The sequence below is a fragment of the Mesoplodon densirostris genome, chromosome 2 (genome assembly GCF_025265405.1).
Source record: "Mesoplodon densirostris isolate mMesDen1 chromosome 2, mMesDen1 primary haplotype, whole genome shotgun sequence".
NCBI classification, from domain to species: domain Eukaryota; kingdom Metazoa; phylum Chordata; class Mammalia; order Artiodactyla; family Ziphiidae; genus Mesoplodon; species Mesoplodon densirostris.
Window position 1 is genome coordinate 142877875 of NC_082662.1, and position 6963 is coordinate 142884837.

Sequence of the window (6963 nt, forward strand, 5' to 3'; positions counted from 1 at the left end):
GCCTGTGCTCCGCAACGGGAGACGTCACAGCAGTGAGAGGCCTGCGTACCACAAAAAAAAAAAAAAAATGGGCCAAAGACCTTAAAAGACAGCTCACCAAAGATCCACAGATGGCAAATAAGCAGGTGAAAAGATGCTCCACATCATATGTTATCAGGGAAATACAAATTGAAACAGTGAGGTACCACTAGCCACCTGTTATAATTGTAGGCCAAAATCCAGAACACTGACGACATCAAATGGTATTGGGGATGTGGAGCAACAGAACTCTCTTCCATTGCTGGTGGAAATACAAAATAGTAGTCACTTTGGAAGACAGTTTGGTAGTTTCTCATGAAACTAAACAAACTCTTACCACGTGACCCAACAATCATGTTCCTCGATATTTACCCAAAGGCGTTGGAAAATTATATCTACACAAAAACCTTCACGTGTATGTTTACAACAGCTTCATTCATAATTGCCAAAACTTGGAAGCAACCAAGACATCCTTCAGTAGATGAATGGATAAATAACTCTGGTACATCCAGCCAATGGTATATTATTTAATGCTAAAAAGAAATGAATAGGCAGAGCACAGAGGGTTTTTAGGGCAGTGAAAATACTCTGTATGATAGTATAGTGAGAGAGATGTATCATTATACATTTGTCCAAACCCGTAGGATGTACAACACCGAGAGTGAACCCTAAGGTAAACTATGGACTTTGGGCGATTATGATGTCGACGTTGGTTCATCCTCGGCGAAAAATGTACCACTCTAATGAGTGGTGTTGATAACAGGGGAGGCTATGCACATATGGGGACAAGGGGTATATGGAAAATCTCTGTATCATTCTCTCAACTTTATTGTAAACTTAAAACTGCCCTTAAAAAACAATCTTTAGGGAATTCCCTGGTGGACCAGTGGTTAGGACTCGGTGCTTTCACTGCCGTGGGCCCAGGTTGAATCCTAGGTCAGGGAACTAAGATTCCATAAGCCGCGTGGTGTGGCCAAAAAGAAAATAGTCTTTAAAATAGTAGACGGTGTCAGCCAAGGCATTAAAAATTAATATAAATTTTAAAACATAAAGCCTCTATGTTCAAGGACTTTGTAGCCTAGTTGGGAAAACAAAACCAACACATCAAACAATACGTCTTAAGTTGTGTAACTTAATCATCAAAGACTACATTTCATCTTTCACCCCCCATTTCTCTACACATTGAAAACTCTGCTGTTCCTGAAAACGCCACAGTCTCCCTTGCCTACCTGCCATGTCACTCTGTTTCCTCTAACTAGAATGCTTTTCTCCTCTGTTTTCAATTCTCCTGGGCATATACTTAGCACTGGAATTGCTGGGTGATATGGTAATTCTGCGTTAAGCTTTTTGAGGAAACATTGAACTGTGTCCACAACAGCTGCCCCATTTTACATTCCCACCAGCAAACGGACAAGGGTTCCCATTTCTCCACATCCTCACCAATACTTGTTATATTTTCTGGTTTTTGCTCCTCTTTTTTTTTTATGAGCAACCTAGTGACTGTGAAGTGGTATCCCTTGTGGGTTTTTTGTTTGCTTTTTTTAAATTTATTTATTTGGCTGCGTTGGGTCTTTGTTGCTGTGCATGGGCTTTCTCTAGTTGCGGCAAGCGAGGGCTACTCTTCGTTGCGGTGCGCGGGCTTCTCATTGTGGTGGCTTCTCTTGTTGCAGAGCACTGGCTCTAGGCACGCAGACTTCAGTAGTTGTGGCACGTGGGCTCAGTAGTTGTGGCGCACGGGCTTAGCTGCTTCGCGGCATGTGGGATCTTCCCAGACCAGGGCTCGAACCCATGTCCCCTGCATTGGCAGGCGGATTCTTAACCACTGCGCCACCAGGGAAACCCTCCCTTGTGGTTTTGATTTGCATTTCCCTAATCACTAACCTAAATAACTTTTGAATACACCTACTTTTCTCCAATCCACTGACTTGGTTTTGAGCTGTTATGTTGCAACAGCCTACTTCATAGAGTCATTATTAGGATTAAATAAGTCAATATGTAAATCCACACAGGAAGATTCAGCTGAAGCATCTCCATGTCTTTGAAGACTTCCAGAGCCTTCCAAGTGTTCAGTGTTTCCTCTTATGACAAAGGCATATTGTTCTAATATGTAGCCTTGATTGAGAACCACAGGGTTGGGGCACTGTTCCCCAAACTGGTCAGATCATGGGAGTCATCTCGTGCACTAATTAAAAGGGTGGATTTCCTGGCCTGGCACCAGATCTTTGGAAACAGAATTTCCAGGAGAGAAGCCTGGAAATCTATATTTTAAAAGAAGTGCCCACAGGAGATTCCTATGACCAAGCCTGTTTAGGAAACCCTGGGCTAGCAGACAATCAAAGGGCAGTAAACACAGAGGGCATTTTGAAACTAGATAATCTGGTTTGCAAAATATGATCTTCTTGCATCCTGTCTCTGGAAAGATCAAGCTTACTCATCTTTGGCCGATAACTTACTGCAGGAGTGCTGCCCCCCAGACTATCTCCCCACCCACGTCCATGTGACAGAGATGGTCCATCTTTAACACTTTGCAGTTAGGAGTGCCCTCACACTCTGTGAAGTCTAGACCTCAGTGTGAGTCCCAGAGAGAGCCTGAGCTGCTCCTTCCAGATGCCTAATTCTTGTTTGTGGCTCTTCCTCTTTGGTGAAATCATACTAGTCCTACCGTGTGTGGGAAATGTTCCAAATGCTATGGTATCACTAATCTTCACAGCATCTCTAAGAAAGAGAGTAGTGTCTCCATTTTTTAGATAATGGCTCAGAGACATAAAGGAGTTTGCTCAAGGTCACATACCTAATATATGACTGAGCGTGGATTCAAACCCATGTGATTGCAAAGCTGTGGCACATTCCACTCCGCAACTCTGCCTCTCTCACAGATTACTTCATCTCCCCAGTTATAGCTCACCAGACTATTTTGCTTGCTGCTAACTCTTCCCAGTTATACCCAGTAATTTCAGAACTGCAGTTCCAAAATACCTGGAACCATCCAGCCTAAAGGAATCCAGGGAGAGTACCCAGGGGGCTTTGGGAAAGGAGAGCTCAGTTAGAAGAAAAGGGGATGGTGAGAGCAACTAGCTTTGAGCACAGATGGCCACACTTCCCCATCCACCCCCATCACTACATCCTCCTAGAACTGAATAAAGCCGGAAGGGGATATCACCTTAGCTCAGGGCAGCAGGAAAGAAGTTGACCTCTGGGAGGGAGGTAGCTGGGGAGGGGTTATAGCAAAGGGAAAAATGGGAGGGGGCATCCCTTCCCCAGCAGAAACAAAAGACAGAAAACTTTCCAGCCATGTCAGGCTAGTCTTGTGACTATACCATGCTAGTTAGGGGATCCAGGATTTACAGGGCTCTGGAATTTTATAATGTTTCAGAATGAGCATCCAGGTGGTTCATGGAGAAGCCACTGGTAGATAGCAGCTGTTCCTGAAAGAAGGCCAAGGGACCTGGAGGACCTCAGGATAGAAGCTAAATGAACCATATATTAGAAAAGTGCCAAGCAAGACTGAAGAGGGCCGCCCACGGAGGTACTTCCCTCACAGGCTCCTCCACTGGCCCCTGGCCAGTGATCAACACCTCCTCCTTCCCCCAAATCCTCCTCCACCCCCACCAACAATCTCATACTCTAAGTGAAACGCTGTGCCTGCTATACAAGTGCCATTTCATGACACTTCATCAACCCCTCTCCGGCTAAACTGCTAAGCCCCCAAGCTTATCCTGTATAGAAAATTCTGGAGCAGCTTCTAGCCTCATTGTCTTCTGGAGGGAGGGGATGCTGTGAGTTTTTTGCAGTGTTGCAAGGGAGCAATTTCTCTTCTGTAGTCATGGGAGTTGGTCAGACTTCTGACCTGACCTGGTATCAGCTATAGCTGAAGGAGGGGAAGGAGAGGACAGTGGAGAGAAAGACAGTGACAGAACACTGCGAGAGAACACAACAGGCCTGGGGAAAGACTTCCTGGAGATGAAGGGGCTGGCAGGGACTCAGTGGTCTTTCATCTTCAGGATGGATATTACAGCCATAACGAAGTTAAAGCCAGATCTGAAGAAGAAAGTTCCTTATTGGGGAGGTAGGAATGAGACCCCACAACCAGTCTCAAGGCATCTCCTTTGGAAAGGAAAAGTGTAGAAGAGCTCTCTCAACTAACAAGCTTTAAGAGTTAGCAGGAGGAGGGGATTCTCTGGTGGTGCAGTGGTTGAGAGTCCGCCTGCCGATTCACGGGACACGGGTTCGTGCCCTGGTCCAGGAGGATCCCACATGCCGCGGAGCGGCTCGGCCCATGAGCCAAGGCCACTGAGCCTGCGCGTCCGGAGCCTGTTCTCCACAACGGGAGAGGCCACAACAGTGAGGCCCGCGTACCGCAAAAAAAAAAAAAAGAGTAAGCAGGAGGAAAGCAATTATACCCCAATAAAGATATATATATATATATATTTTTTTTTTTTTTTTTTTTTTTTTTTTTGCGGTATGCGGGCCTCTCACTGCTGTGGCCTCCCCCGTTGCGGAGCACAGGCTCCGGACGCGCAGGCTCAGCGACCATGGCTCACGGGCCCAGCCGCTCCGCGGCATATGGGATCCTCCCGGACCGGGGCACGAACCCGTATCCCCTGCATCGGCAGGCGGACTCTCAACCACTTGCGCCACCAGGGAGGCCCAAAGATATTTTTAAAAAAGAGTAAGCAGGAGGGAATTCTCTGGCAGTCCAGTAGTTAGGTCTCAGTGCTTTCACTGCCAGGGCCCCAGTTCAAGCCCTGATGGGGGAACTAAGATCCCGCATGCCGAGCAGCTCGGCCAAAAGAAAAACAAGAGTAAGCAGGAGTAGCGCCTGCGTGACCTTGAAGGCTCTTGTCATACAAAGGTCCACTGTGATGTTCAGAGACCCTTACTGTCTCCTTGACACCACCTCCCCCTCCACCTCCGAGTCTCTCCTTCTGAAGTATCTGGCTGGCTTGCTACCTGCTTGTAATTCCTGTCTTTTCAACTGTGACCTCTGCTCCCTACATCCCTGCTTCTCTCTTCACAGACTGTAGCTATTTCTGCTTTTTTCAGTAGGCAAGGGCTGGGTGTCTTCCCCTTCCCAAGGTCACCGCTGGCTGGGCTGGAAGGAAATCTGCTCCCTCCATCCCCTTTCAGTGTTTGGCCCTAGGAATCAGTGCAGCACAGGGCAGACTACCTGAATGAGTTTCATCCATCTCATCCATCCTTCATTCCACATATTTATTTAGTACCTACTAAGTGCTAGGAGCTGGGAGTACACTAGTGATCAAAATATAGTCTGTCCCAGTGGCCCTGAGGCTTCAGAAGACCCCAAAACTGGGGCCTTCTGTATTTATATACTCATAGAAATATTTGAAGTACCCGTAACCAACAAAGAACTCATATCTGAAATGTATAAAGAAATCCTATAGAGTTTCCCTGGTGGTGCAGTGGTTAAGAATCTGCCTGCCAATGCAGGGGACATGGGTTCGAGCCCTGGTCCGAGAAGATCCCACATGCCGCGAAGCAACTAAGCCCGTGTGCCACAGCTACTGAGCCTGTGCCCTAGAGCCCCTGAGCCACAACTACTGAAGCCCATGCGCCTAGAGCCCATGCTCCACAACAAGAGAAGCCACCGCAATGAGAAGCCCGCACACCACAATGAAGAGTAGCCCCCACTCACCGCAACTAGAGAAAGCCTGCACACAGCAACGAAGACCCAACACAGCCAAAAATAAATAAATAAAACAAATAATTTTTTTTAAATCCTATAAAGCAATAAGACAGAAAGCCTAATAGAAAGTGGACAAAGAAATAGACAAAGTACTTAACAGATATCCAAATAGTAAATAAATATATGAAAAGGTGCTTAATCTCACTGGTTACCAAGGAAATGCAAATCTGAACCACAATGAGATACCACTGCACACCCACCAGAATGGCTAACATTTTTAAATCTTTATAGATTGACAGTACAAAGTGTTGATGATGATGTGGAGCAACTGGAATTCTAAGACACTGCCAGCAGGAGTGTAAACTAACATGAGCACTTTGGAAAATTATTTAGTAGCATTTATTGACACTAAACATATAAACATATCCTATGATCCAGTAAGTCTGTTCCTAGGTATATATCCAACAGAAATAGAAACATAAGTGTACCAAAGAACAGAAACAAAACTGTTATAGCAGCATTATTGATAACAATCCCAAACTGAGAACAACCCAAATGTCCACCAGAATAATAGAAAAATAAATTGTGGTATATGCATTTAATGGTGATAAAATAAAATTCATATTTTATTACAAGACAGGAAAAATTTAAACAAAAAAGTTTTCTCTCCCATTTGGGCCTCCTCCTTCCCCTTTAGTGTGTATTGTGCATCTGTATTAACCAGACCTCCTTAGGAGATAATATTCCTTCTCAATCCTGTAAGGGGTCATGATGACCCACTACTTACTTTACACTGCAGATCTGGATTGCATAAACTGTCAATATGTCATTTGGTGTATAAACCTTTGTCTCAAAAATGTATATAACTGTGCTTTGACCTTTAATGGGCAGAACAGTCCTCAGAGGTTTCTGAAAAACTGTCTCCTGAGTTATAATCCTCCGATTGTCTCGAATAAAATTTTCTATTTCTTTCTTAGATTGACTATTAATTAATTTTTTCATCAACATCTGCAATGGCACACCATACAGCAATGAAAATAAATGAGCTACTGCTACCACAACAATATGCATGAATTTCACAAACATCATACTGAGTGAGAGAAGCCAGACACAAAATAGTACCAACTGAGGGACTTCCCTGGTGGCACAGTGGTTAAGAATCTGCCTGCCAATGCAGAAGACACAGGTTCGAGCCGTGGGCCGAGAAGATCCCACATGCCGCGGAGCAACCAAGGCCTGTGTGCCACAACTACTGAGCCTGTGCTCTAGAGCCTGTGAGCCACAACTACTGAGCCCGTGCC